At 36.9% G+C, this 14533-nt stretch overlaps 1 long non-coding RNA gene across 1 annotated transcript; it reads right to left on the bottom strand.

Moving 5' to 3' along the window:
* Positions 1–4488: 4488 nt before the first annotated feature.
* LOC129471137 (uncharacterized) lies at positions 4489–9597 on the bottom strand. The gene is made up of 3 exons (XR_008653497.2): positions 9539–9597; positions 9066–9131; positions 4489–4596 (listed from the first exon to the last, which is right to left on the bottom strand). It is a non-coding gene; the product is annotated as an uncharacterized lncRNA (long non-coding RNA).
* Between the last annotated feature and the right edge of the window lie 4936 nt (positions 9598–14533).

Raw genomic sequence — 14533 nt, 5'->3', positions numbered from 1 at the left:
ATTACCCAGTTTTAGGTATGTCTTTATCAGCAGCATACATTCATTGGCAGATGTATCACAACAATAAATATGTCATGAGCAAATGGCAAGGTATATCAAGAATCATGAGGCTCACAATGAAGATTAAAGTTAACAGATTACCTAGTGTTACATGCTATATCATGTTTCAGGCCCAGGTTCTCTTATGGCTACCAAGAGGTGCATATCTTTTCAAAACTACCAAAATTTTAAAATTTTAGGTGGGTAGTGGTCTAGAGAAAGAATATCATCACAAAAATCTAAAGCCCTAGGTCTCTGTACTCCTACTGGTAAGACACATGACTATAGATAACAGGCTTCTTATCTTCTGTCAGTAGTCTGTTACCTTCCCCACATTAGGGCTAAATTCCATGCTACTCATTCTCATTAACTGTATCCTTCACACCACTTCCCCAGCACCACCCCCCACACCTCCTTCAACACACCTGGACTCACCATGTTTTAGTGTTTTGATAACTGCTCTACACACTAGACTATAAACTCTTATCAATGGTGGAAATTATGTTTATTCACCTTTGTCCTCTCCATGCCTAACACTGGGCCTGGCATGTGGTAGGTGCTCAAAAATATGTTTGCCAAATTTAACTTCACATACTCCAAATACAGTTAATCTTATGACCTCCTGTAGACATGAATTAAGTTTAGGATGAAGGGCTAATTTAAGATCATTTTGATAGCCAAAATAACATTTTCATCATATTATAAATCCAATTCTTCCAATGTGTTTTCATCAAGAAAAGAAAATATTCTAAGAGATCAACAATTACCAAAGAAATCTCTGCGTCAACAAATCCTCTGAGGGACAGAATTTTTAAACTGAACAAATAATATCTGAGTCTCATGCAAATATGAGACTTTAATAGTAAATATAAGACTAAATCATAGGGGCACTGTGATGGTTAATTTTAGGTTAACTTGGCTGGGTCACAGTGCCCAGATATTTTTGGTCAAATAGTATTCTGGATGTTTCTGTGAGGGTGTTTTTGGATGAGATTTATACTTAAATCAGGGGACTTTAAATAAAGTGGATTACCATCCATAAGTGAGTAGGCCTCATCTAATCAGCTGAAGGCTTGAAAGGAACTAAAGGCTGACCTAAGAACAAAAGGAAATTATCTAGCAGACTGCTTTCAGACTTCTACAAAATCAGCTTAATTCCAACTCTTCTGAGTCATCTCCACAATCGCATAAGCTGAGTCCCTTAAATATATATTTTTATTTATTAATTCATATACTTATATATTATATACAAAATTCATGAATATTTATATATTCATTAATATTTCATCTATAATTCATTTATATTATATATAAATACATATATATATTACACACACCTCTTTGTCCTTTTGGCTCTGTTTCTCTGGAGGACGCTGACTCTAGTACAAATAGTAGTAAGAAAAGAATTTACCACTCAAGACTAAAGACATGATCTGCCATCCCACTTCAGAAAGACATACCCCTGCCCTACTTCTATATGTGAAGAATCCCAAAGTTTTACCATAACTACTTAGAATTTATGGCTATGTTTCTACAGTCTTATAGGATACCTGGGTCATATTGATTGAGCTATAGCATTTATAGAAAATTAGGGACAAGAGAGAGCAAGCCCCAATCTAAGGAGACTTCTTCCCATTTCCCATATAATCACCAGTACTTAGTTTCATAAACACAAAATTCAAACACACATACACACATGCACATTCATTCTCTGTGAGCTTTTTACTACCCTCTCTGGAATCCTCTTGGTTTTATCAATACCTGAGTCTACCACGGTGCAAGAGAATGAATGTTTATGTCCCTCCCAAACACACATGTTGAAATCCAAATTCCAGTGTGACAGTATTAGGATGTGGGACGTTTGAGAGTTAATTAGGTCATGAGGGTGGAGTCTTCATGATTGGAATTGGTGCCTTAAAATAGAGACCCCAGAGAGCCCTCTTGCCCTCTTTATACCATGTGAAGATACAAGAAGATGGCAGTCTGCAAAGAAGGCCTTCCTCAGAACCCAACCATGCTGGTACTCTGATCTTGGGCTTTCATTCTCTAGAACTGTGAGAAATAAATTTCTGTTGTTTATAAGTCTCTCATTCTATGGTACTTTGTTATAGCAGCATGGACTGAGTAAGAAAAATGAGCTGAACCCACCCCCCCCCAGCTGATGTAGCCTGGCTAGAAGATGTAGTTTCACTGTGGTCCCTCTGTATGAGGACTGGTAAACACTCAGGCTCTGAAAGTTATTCTAACAGAAAACCTAAATACATAATGACAAGAAAGTTTTAATATAAATAGACTCCACTCAATCTCATGAGCTAAGGAACCATTTCTCCTTTGAGTGTCAGTCCTTCCAGTGACGTCAGGATATAGGCCTATTGTCTGGCATTAAACTTCCATCTTTCAATGCATGTATGTTAGAAAATGATTAGATCTAAGAATGTCCACCTACTGCAATATAGTCATGATAGAGTTTTCATTCAGTCATGTATTTATTCAATCAGTAAAAGTCCCTAATTTATTTATTTATTTTTTTTTTGAGACAGAGTCTCTGTCGCCCAGGCTGGAGTGCAGTGGTGCCATCTTGGCTCACTGAAAGCTCTGCCTCCTGGGTTCACGCCATTCTCCTCCCTCAGCCTCCCGAGTAGCTGGGACTACAGGCGCCCGCCACCACAACCAGCTAATTTTTTGTATTTTTAGTAGAAACGGGTTTCACCGTGTTAGCCAGGATGGTCTCTATCTCCTGACCTCATGATCCGCCCGCCTTGGCCTCCCAAAGTGCTGGTATTACAGGCATGAGCCACCGTGCCTGGCCATCCTAATCTATTTAAATATTTGCTGAGCCACTATACTATCCCGAACATTGTGCTAATGTCCAAGGATATGCTAGTGAGCAAAGAGAATCCCCTGAGAACCATATTCCCTTTTTCTCCTTAAGCTCATATGCCAGTTGGGAAGGTTGATGTTAATCAAAGAATCACAGAAATGAATATGCAATTGAACTGTATTTTGTCATAAAATAGAGGAGGCATATGGCATGAGAGAGCATTGACATGGGCCAGGGTCCACGATGGTCCCCAAGATTTCTACCCCCGGGTGTATATATCCTGTACAATCCCCTATCTTTGAGCATTGGCAACACGTGTAAATGAAATAAGGTATCTCTCCTATGATTAGGTTACTCATCAGTTGGCTTTGGGTTCATCAAAAGAGAGATTTTCCTAGGTGTACCTGGATGGATCTTGCCTAATCAGAGGAGCTTTTAAAAGATGGTGAATTAGGGAGATGGAACAAGATGGGAGAATAAAAGGCTCCAACAATCATCACCCTTACCCACCCACAAACACCAATTTAACAACTATCTAAACACAAAAAAGCACCTTCATGAGAACCAAAAATCTGGTGAGCACTCACCTGAAAGAGGCACTGAAGAGGTAGGAAAAAGAGTCTCGAATCTCCGACACCACACCCTCTCTCATCCCCAGCAGTGACAGTGTGGTACAGAGAGAAAAATCTGAGCACTTAGGAAAGGGAGAGCACAGCAATTCTGAGACATTGCATTAAACTCAATGTTGCGCTGTTATAGCAGAAAGCAAAACTAGAAAGAACTCAGCTAACATCCATGCAAGAGAGAACATTTAGCCCGGCCCTGGCCAAAGGGGAATCGCCCATCCCAGTAGCTTGAACTTCAGTTCCTGCAAGCATCATGACTGCACAGGCTAAAGTGCACTGGGGCTCTAAATAAACTTGAAGACCAGTCTAGGCCACAAGGACTGCACCTTCTAGGAGAGTCCTAGTGCCTGTTAAACTGGGCTCCATGACTGTGGACTGTGAGAGCAGCAACCTACTGAAACACTAGCCAGGGTAGCTAACGGAGTGCTGGTGACATACTTCCCCTAACCCGAGGCTGCATAGCTCACAGCTTTCAGAGAGACCCCATCCTTCCACTTGAGGAGAGGATAGGGGAGAGTGGGGAGGAGTTTGCCTTGCATCTTACATGCCAGCTTAGCCACAGCAGGATAGGGCACCAGTCAGAGTCATTAGGCTCTCTTTTCAGGCCGTAACTTCTGGATGATATTTCTAGACACCATCTGCACCAGAAGTGATATGGTTTGGCTATGTCCCCACCCAGATTTCATCTTGAATTGTGTAATAGCTTTCACAGTCCCTATGTATCCTGGGAGGGACCTGGTGGGAGGTAATTGAATCATGGTGACAGGTTTTTCCCATGCTGTTCTCATGATAGTGAGTAAGTCTCATGAGATCTGATGGTTTTATAAAGGGCAGGTCCCCTGAACATACTCTCTTGCCTGACGCCATGTAAGATGTGCTGTTGCTCCTCCTTCACCTTCTGCCATGATTGTGAGGCTTCCCCAGCCATGTGGAACAGTAAGCCCATTAAACCTATGCCCTCAACGATGAGTCCCAGGACAGGCAGCATTCACCAAGCTGACTGAAGAGCCCTTTGGCCTTAAGGTAACATCAGTGGTAGCTTGGCAGCACTCTCTGTGGGCCTATAGTGGCAGTGGTCATGATGTCTTGCTTACAATAAACACACTTCACCTATAAAGAAACACATAGACTAGAAATAAAGGGATGAAAAAAAAAATCCCATGCTAATGAAAACCAAAGAAAGCAGGAGTAGCTCTGCTTACATCAGACAAAATAGATTTCAAGACAAAAGACATTATATAATGACAAAGGGATCAATTCAGAAAGAGAATACAATAATTTTAAATATGTATACACCCAACACTGGAGCACACACATGTATAAAAAAATTATGATTAGAGCTAAAAAGAGAGATAGATCCCAATAAAACAGTAGCTGGAGACTATAACATCCCATTTTCAGCATTGGACAGATGTTCCAGGCACAAAATAGACAAACATTAAACTTAATCTGCACTATAGATCAAATGGACCAAATAGATATTTACAGAACATTTCATCCAATGGCTTCAGAATACACTCTCTTTTCCTTAGCATATAGATCATTCTCAAAGACATACCATATATTAGATCACAAAATAAGTCTAAAAACATTCAAAACAATGAAATAATATCAAGCATCTTCTTTGACCACAAAGGAATAAAACTAGAAATCAATAACAAGAGGAATTTTGGAAACTATAACAACATGTGGAAATCAAACAGTATGCTTCTGAATGACCAATGGGTCAATGAAGAAATTTCAAAGGAAATTGAAAAGTTTCTTGAAACAAATGATAATGGAAACACAACATACCAAAACCTATGGGATACAGCAAAAGAAGTACTAAGAGGGAAGCTTATATCTCTAACTGCCTACATCAAAAAAGAAGAAAAACTTCCAATAACCACTTTAACAATGAATCTCAAATAACTAGAAAAGCAAAACAAACCCAAAATTAGTAGAAGAAAAGAAATACTAAAGATCAGAGCATAAATAAATTTGAAATGAAGAAAACAATATAAAACAATTAATGAGAAAAAGTTGTTTTTTGAAAAGTTAAACAAAATTGAAAAAATTTCAGCTGACTAAGAAAAAAAGGGAAGATCCAAATAAATAAAATCAGAGATAAAAAAGAACACATTGTAATGGATACTGCAGAAATTCAAAGGATCATTAGTGGCTACTATAAGCAACTACATGCCAAAAAGTTGAAAAATCTGGGAGAAGTGGACAAATTCCTAGGCACATATAACCTACCAAGATTGACCCATGAAGAAATGCAAAACCTGAGCAAACCAATAACAAGTAATGAGATCAAAGCCATAATAAAAAGTCTCCCAGCAAAGAAAGCCCAGGACCAGATAGCTTCACTACTGAGTTCTGCCAAACATTTAAAGAACTAACACCAATTCTGCTCAAACTATTCAGAAAAATAGAGGAGGAAAAAATACTTCCAAATTCATTCTATGAGGCCACTATTACACTGATGCCAAAACCAGACAAAGACACAAGGAAAAGAAAACTATAGGCCAGTATATCCAATGAACACTGATGCCAAAATTCTCAACAAAATACTAGCAAACTGAATTCAACAATACATTAAAAAGATCATTCATCATGACCAAGTGGGATTTATCTCAGGAATGCAGGGATGGTTCAACATATGCAACTCCATCAGTGTGATTCATCATATCAACAGAATGAAAGACAAAAACAATATAATCATTTCAATTGATACTAAAAGAGCATTTTATAGAATTTAATATCTCTTCATAATAAAAACCCTCAAAAAACTGGGTATAGATGGAACATACCTCAACATAATAAAAGCCATAAGTGACAGATCCACAGCTAGTATCATACTGAATGGGAAAAAACTGACAGCCTTCCCTCTAAGATCTGGAACACAACAAAGACGCCCACTCACACTACTGTTATTCAATGTAGTACTGGAAGTTCTAGCAAGAACAATCAGACAAGAGAAAGATATTAATGGCATCCAAATTGGAAAGGAAGAAGTCAAACTATCCTTGTTTGCAGATTACAGGATCTTACACTTGAAAAAACTCTGAGAACTCCACCAAAAACTATTAGAAAAGATAAACAAACATAGTAAAGTTGCAGGATACAAAATCGACATACAAAAATCAATAGCATTTGTATATGCCAAAAGCAACTTGAAAAAGAAATCAAGATAGTAATCCTATTTAAAATAGCTATTAATAAAATTAAGTACTTAGAAACTAACCAAAGAAGTGAATGATCTCTGCAATGAAAGCTATAAAACATGGATGCAAGAAATTGAAAAAGATGCAAAATATGGAAAGATATTCCTTGTCCATGGACTAGAAAATCAATACTGTGAAATGTCCATATGACTCAAAAATCTGCATATTTCATCCAATCCCTATCAAAATATCAATGACATTCTTCACAGAAATAGAAAAAAGAATCCTAAAATTTATATGGAAGCACACAAGATCCAGAATACTTAAAGCTATCCTAAGTAAAAAGAACAAAACTGACTTCAAATTATATTACAGAGCTATAGTAACCAGAAATCTCATGAAACTGGCATTAAAACAGACACATAGACCAAAGGAACAGAATAGAGGAACCAGAAATGATTCATACGTCTACAGTGAACTCATTTTCAACAAAGGTGCCAAGAATATACATTAGAGAAAGGACAGTCTTTTCCATAAATAGTGCTGGGAAAACTGGATATCCCTTTGCAGAATAAGAAGACTACACCATTATCTCTCACCATATACAAAATAATGAAATCAAAACATATTAAAAACTTAAATCTAGGACCTCAAACTATGAAACTACCAAAAGAAAACATTGGGGAAATTCTGCAGTACATTGGAGTGGGCAAAGACTTTTTTGAGTAATGACACACAAGCACAGGCAACCAAAGCGAAATGAATAAATGGGGTCACATCATGTTAAAAAGCTTACGCCTGTAATCCGAGCACTTTGGGAGGCCAAGGCAGGTGGATCTTGAGGTCAGGAGATTGAGACCATCCTGGCCAACATGGTGAAACTCCGCCTCTACTAAAAATACAAAAATTAGCCGGTCGTGGTGGCATGTGCCTGTAGTCCCGGCTACTCAGGACGCTGAGGCAGGAGAATCGCTTGAACGCGGGAGGCAGAGGTTGCAGTGAGCCAAGATCGCGCCACTGCACTCCAGCCTGGGTGACAGAGTGAGACTCCATCTCAAAACAAAAAAAAGGAAAAAAAAAAAAGCTTCTGCATAGCAAAGGAATCAAAAGAGAAACCCACGGAATGAGGGAAAGTATTTGCAAACTTCCCATCTGACAAGGGATTCATAACCCGAATATATACGGAGTTCAACCAATTCTATAGGAAAAAGTCTAATAATCCAATTAAAAATCGGCAACAGATCTGAGTAGATATTTCTCAAAAGAGGACATACAAATGGCAAAAACAAAAGGCATTTGAGAAGGTGCTCAGTATAATCAATCATAAGAGAAATGCAGATCAAAACTATAATGGGATAATCCTCTCCTCCCAGTTAAAATGGCTTTATCCTAAAGACATTTTATGCCAGTATCAAAATATCTCATGTAACCCATAAATATATATACCTACTATATACCCAGGAAAATTAAAAATTAAAAAATTTAAAATAACAATAAATGTAAAAGTAAAATATAAAAGAAGGTGGAGCATCGGAAAGATGCACTCCTGCTGGCCTGGAAAAAAGTTAACAGCCATCTTATGATCTCCCTATGGTGTCATGTGGCAAAGAGCTATAGACAGCCTCTAGTTGCTGAGAACAGTCACTGGCCAACAGCCAGCAAGAAACAGGGGACCAGGTTGTAATCATACAACCTCAGGGAATTTAATTCTACCAACAATCAGTAAGCATGGAAAAGAGCCCTGAGCCTCAAATGAGAAAAGCAGCCAAGCCAAACCCTGATTTCAGCCTTGTAAGATCTGAGCAGAAAATCTAGCTAAGCCATGTGCAGGCTCTTAACCCAAGGAAACTATGAGATAATAAACTTGTGTTCTCCTAAGCAGCTAAACTTATGATCATTGTTTTTGCAGCAATACAAAACTAATACAAACATAGAAGATACAGTTGACCTAGTCAGAGAAGGCTTTCTTGGGAAAGGGATATTTGAACTGAAATCTGAGGAATAAATTGAATTTAACCAGAGGAAAGGTGTTGGAGGTATGGAAATCAGATACAAAGGATTTAGATTTAGAATCTTTAAAAGGCTTGGGGCTAAAGGAAGCATGGCAAACACAAGAAATATAAAGACATCTACAGTGTTAAAGAAGGGGGAAATAGAAAATTATGCGGGGGGAGGGTGGGGGTGGGGGAGGTAGATAAAGCAGGACTTTGAAGACCATGTTAAGGAATCTGATTTTATTCCCAGTGATCAGTGTTACTGTTCTTTTCCCCTAGTATTATCAGGAGTATCTTTTACTGGAGATTTTCATCCCAGGAGTCTCTAGGAGCAGCTCTATAGCTTTTAATTCTGCTGCTTGATGAGATAAGGATCATCCTACCTTGACCAAGACCCTTCAGTGGACATATAGGGTGCTCTATCTTCTACACTTACCTGGAGATCTTATGCTTCTTGATCACTTTCCAGTGTCAAACTTTGAAATGAGTTGAGAGTTAGGAACTATAGGGAAGGTGACAGGGGTGAGGAACAGAGGAGGAGAAAGAGAAAATTATCCACATGGTCAAAACTGTAATATACTTCACCTCTAAACTCTTATTCTCTGACTTTTCTAACTGTCCTGCTGCAGATATAGGTCTTATTTAAGAGGAACTCAGGATACAATAGAATCTTCCAAAAGTAGACATGTTTCTATAATGTAACATCCACATGATACCTTTTGAAGTAAGAGTTAGTAAGTGAAGTTTTCAAACACCTCTTTGGCCACTCTTTCATAATATATGAAAAGATTATGTTTCTCATGCAATATAAGATCCATTTTTTTATTCTCTGACTTTTCATTCTAAAATTTAAATGCCAAAATTAAGTCAGTTTTTACATTTGAATCCCTTTAAGAAATCCACACCAACCTTGACTTAATGAGTCAAACAAACTGCTAAGGTTATCATAAAGAAAGCAAGTATTTCTCAGGTTTCCATTGCCTGCAAGGGAAAGTTTCACTGTTAAACATTTTTTAAAAGGCGACTGATAAAGTATAATACAAATTACATAAGTTATGGTTCACTAGATTCAGCAATTCCATATTATATAGAAATTTAATCAATCTTTCAGGGATTTCAGACATATCACAGTAGGAGGCACTTTTGACCTTTCATGGAGACGTAAGCAAGATGAGGTACTGAACTGCATATTTCAGTGGGTTTGTTGGATTGTGTATAATTGTCTTTTTCAGAATTTCTGGCCAAATTTGAGCCTTCCTATTTGGCAATTTATTCCATTTTACATATGAGAAGCAAAACCTATGATTTGCCTATTTGAATCAAAAATTTACCCTTATGCAAATCTAAATCATTTCTCTCTCTGCCTCAAGAAAGCTACAGAATAAATAAAGGAGGGTATCATGCAAAGCTATATGGATTACATTAAAATCATCCCCTTTACAGCCCTTTTATACTTCCTTAATAGTCCTGATTAATAGTGCTGGTCATAATTAATAAGAGTGTTCTGTTTCACTTTTTAAAGTGTGTCAGTTTGGATGATAAACTGTATGTTCATCCTAGTCAATTCTGGCACTATATCCAGGAAGTTAACCCTAATGCTTCTGCCTAGTTGTTACTGTCCTATATTGGTTTTGGGTAAAGATGGAGAGGAGGTTACGCCTTCTTCAATACAGGAATCAGTATAGCTCAAAACACTTCTTTGGGTTCCAAAGAAGTAGAGAACACTATGAAAGAGAAATAGAAAACCTAAAGATATGCTACTAAAGCCCAATTCACCTATAAATAAAAAAGATAATAAAACATTAGCTTTTTATGAACAAAAATACAAAAAGTCATATACAATCTAATGTATATGACTTTTAACCCTTAGAATTGTGTTCTTTTCTCCATTCTAAAGGTTTTAACACTTAATATTTAAAACATAACAACATCAACAACAAAAACCTTTGAGTTTAACTAGTTAGAATTTCTCATTTGATAGATGAACAAGTGAAGCCTCAGAGAGGACAATGATTTACTCCAAGACTACCCAACTTACTGACTACCAGGAAACTCAGTACCTTGACTGAATTGACAGTTCTTTCCCATGTCATGCTCTCTCTCTTCTTACAACTAGAATTATATATACAACTGTCAGATTTTGAGTATATTTATAAGAAGGACTCACAAAGAACTCATTTGCCATTTATCCTGGCACAAGGTGCCGCCCTAAGAGCACAAACCTTAGCCACAGTCAGTTAAATATCCATCATAGTGCCATGCCAGCATAAAGCTAGAAGTTTTAGAACGGTTTGTTTGTTTGTTTTTGCTGTTCCAAGAACAAAAATATATTTTTCCCACATGACTTAATAGCCTTGGCAGATTAGAGGTTCTAACTGACATCCCCTGAGTGAGACTGTCAAAAATGGAGCAGAAGGATAGCCACAGCTTGGAACTGAGAACTGAACCTGCCAACTATTGGAGAGTTTGCTCAGCCTTCTAGTGAAAACTGGCCATCTCTACTAAAAGCAGAGAATAGAAACGAGGGATGCGTCAGATAAAATATTCTACCTCATAGGGGGTTTGTAGGGTGGTTAATTCGTTATATTTCTATAGTATGAGACAGTTTTCTTCTGGGAGAAAAGACAGTATTACTATACAAGTCAGTAAATAAACAGTTTAAGTTCACAGCACAGAGCTGAATGCAGATTGATGATTTTTCAAATAGCCTATGGTAGTGATTATGACTATGAGTAATGAGGGGAAAAATGTATTTTTTAGACAAGTTATGTAAACATTTTCAATCTGAAAATGCAAGCGTTAACTATCAAGAATACATATCTAGATTAAAAATAAGACAAAAGTACATTTCTAATGTATTTCTGTTCATTTTTCAGCACAAGAGTGAATTTTTTATGAAATTAATTTCCTTTGTATTTACAACAATGGACCAGACTTAAAATGGAAAAATAAAACCAAATTAAAACAATGAGCCATTGTCTTTGTTTTCCAAACAAGAGGGAAAATAAAATCCTCACAGGTTTATAAACAGTGATACATTTAAAAATTAATATTGGCAGTCTTTATTTACTTGACAATTTCAAGATTGTAATTAAAGACGCTCAATAAATGCATAATGGACACAGGAAAACATTAAAGGTGACATTCCAACCATGAGATCTCTTTTAGATAGTAACAGAAAGAAAAAAAAGGTCTAACTTCACTTTCATTGATAACCATATTCTCAGCTCTTTGAGAACCAGAACATTAGCATCCATAATTGTTTGGGGTGTATCTTACAGTTCAATGCGCTTCAAATTCACTCTTCCTTGTAGCGGGGGAAAAATGGTTAATAAGAGGTTAAATGAAGAGAGTCCAGTGTTTGCCTTTCCCTGGCAGATGCCCACGGCCTTGTCCATTTCTGCTCCTCTTGGTTCCCTAGAGCACCCTGTACAACACTAGAATACGGCAAATGCTTAAGGAAAATGTGTTGTCTCAACCACTGTACCTTACAAGATAGGACTCTGAGCACCTGTAATAATGTATCTTAATAACCAGAACAAACACTTGCTCCTGCTAAATTCAGGCAAGTAAAATTTTGCCCCTAGATTTTAATGGCTCTAAAACCTAGAAAAGGCCAAATCTTTTATAAAATGTTATCAGATAATATCTTCACCTAGGGCTCTGAATACATTCACATAAAGTGTTCCCTGTCTTTCCATCAAGGTTTCTGTCAAGAATCTCTTAGCATCATTGGCTGTATTTACACTATCATTTCACTACCAAGATGAAGTAGTAATTTTCAAATGTGAAACAGAGCATAACAATAGTTTAAAGGGCAATTGACACTTTATTATGTAAGTCAGTGCCAACATTGCAGGGAAAACCTTTAGGGATTAAATTGAAGGGTGACTTTGATATAATGGTGTCCACAGTCCTACACAGGACTAGTGCCAACCAGTAATTCACCTGATTAACTCAAAAAAATTATTCAGGATTCCAAAAAACAAAATAATTCTCTAGAAAATTTAAGCTAAAACATTCTTGGACCAACTAGAGGCTAACACAAGAATCTAAAAAGAAAGTGCAAAGAATGTTTAATGTAATATAGAATCAAACAGGGACGTGTTCATACCTCTGTTGTCAAATGTTAATTTGAATTGTTGCTGGGGATTACTGTAAGACAAGAGTAGCAATGAGACTTGCAGATGTAGCAGATTCATTGTGTGCCTTACAACCAATCTAGATTCAGTGTGCCACCACCTGTAAACATGAGCAATAGATTTCTCTTTTTTAAATGGCCTGGAAAGTGTTTAACAGGCTATCCTTGGGGAACTAACACTTTTTTGAACTAATTAATCACCGAATGCCACCACTGCTCCAATCCAATGAATATGAAAAAGGAGTTATTGGGCGATAAAAAAAATTCTCTAGAAAAGAAAGTGTTGATACACCACTATCGGAGGGCAAACTCCCCTGCAAACATTTACAAGTTTTTTTCGAAGATCGTCATTTTAAATAGCAGAAAAAAATCAGAAATGTGTTAATACTGACATTAATTTGAACATTTTTTATTTCCTTAGTACTTTGAAAGAAATATGGGACAAAGAGCAGCTAGGTAATTAATACTAAGAATATTAAAAGGAAAAAGTGTTTTTACAGTAGCTAGAACTCTGGACTGGACTCAGCTGCAAAGGAGACTGAGTTCTATTTTTGGCTTGACAATTAACCAACTTTATAACTCCAGACAATTTACTTCAGCTCTGTTCTCAGTATCCAAAATAAAAAGTTTAGACCAGATGATGTTTAAGATCTCTTCCAGTCCTAATCTTCTATAAAATGGCAACATTTTTAGAACTACTTTTTCTTTCACATCTGTACAACTTTGTCAACATTTAGGCCACTATATAAGAGTCATGGTTTGGATTTAGCATTTACAATCAATATTTAAATTTTCATTATTACTCAGCTAAGTATCTCTGAATCCTAACACTGTTTGCTCTCTCACATACTTTAATAATAATAGTAAACAAGGGAATCTTTATGAAACCAAGCAGTACCTAAAGGTTGTGACTGACCAGAGACAAATATCAAACCTAAGATACTTTGAATATATTATAAGCATCTTCTTCTTAGCACTTCAAAGCACAAAGCATTTTTCTTGTTCATTATATTCTTATGGTCTTCTAGTTATCTGCAGAATACTAAAATAGGTTTAACAAATGGAAGAGGCGCAAGAATTATGCAATTTGTTACAAGAACCCATGAAGTAAGAACTCTAGTTCTTGTTCAACTGTTCACTATGGAAAGCTACATAAAAATTACATAAGGTAAATGCACTAGATGCAAAAATCTGAAGACACCTGCCAACAGGCAAATGAAAATAAAATCTCTGCCAGCGAGGACCATAAATAGGGAGAACGCTGAGTGTGAGTCCACCCCAAATAGTCTAGTGCACTCAAATAACATATGATATACTCTCAGTAACAATAAAAATAACATTTTTTGAAATTTTACTATGAATGCATAATAATTGTGATAAGTACTTCACATAAATTTTTCATTACAGAGGCTGGAGAGCTGAAACTACATGTTCTAAATTTCCTTGTATCTAGAATTCTAGATATAGTTTAGGTATTAACAATTATATGCATTTGCATGATACTTGAATTCAGTACTAATCTAAGTTGGGGGTAAGTTGTGATGCACAAAGCATTCATTTTTTCTGGGTCAGATCTAGTAGATGTGGTATGACTCTGGAGTCTAGAGTTCTAGTGGTAGATTGTTGATTCCCCAGCCTCTTAATTGTAGTAGAGTTTGTGATTTTCCTGGCAGAACTGTTCTGCCACTCTTCTGTGAGTCTCCCTGGAGGCCCAATCTAGCTCTGAATCCTCCTAGAATTCCAAAATTTTGTAAGCAGCTAAT

The sequence above is a fragment of the Symphalangus syndactylus genome, chromosome 2, assembly GCF_028878055.3.
Source record: "Symphalangus syndactylus isolate Jambi chromosome 2, NHGRI_mSymSyn1-v2.1_pri, whole genome shotgun sequence".
NCBI lineage: Eukaryota > Metazoa > Chordata > Mammalia > Primates > Hylobatidae > Symphalangus > Symphalangus syndactylus.
This window is presented reverse-complemented; position numbering and strand designations above follow the sequence as displayed.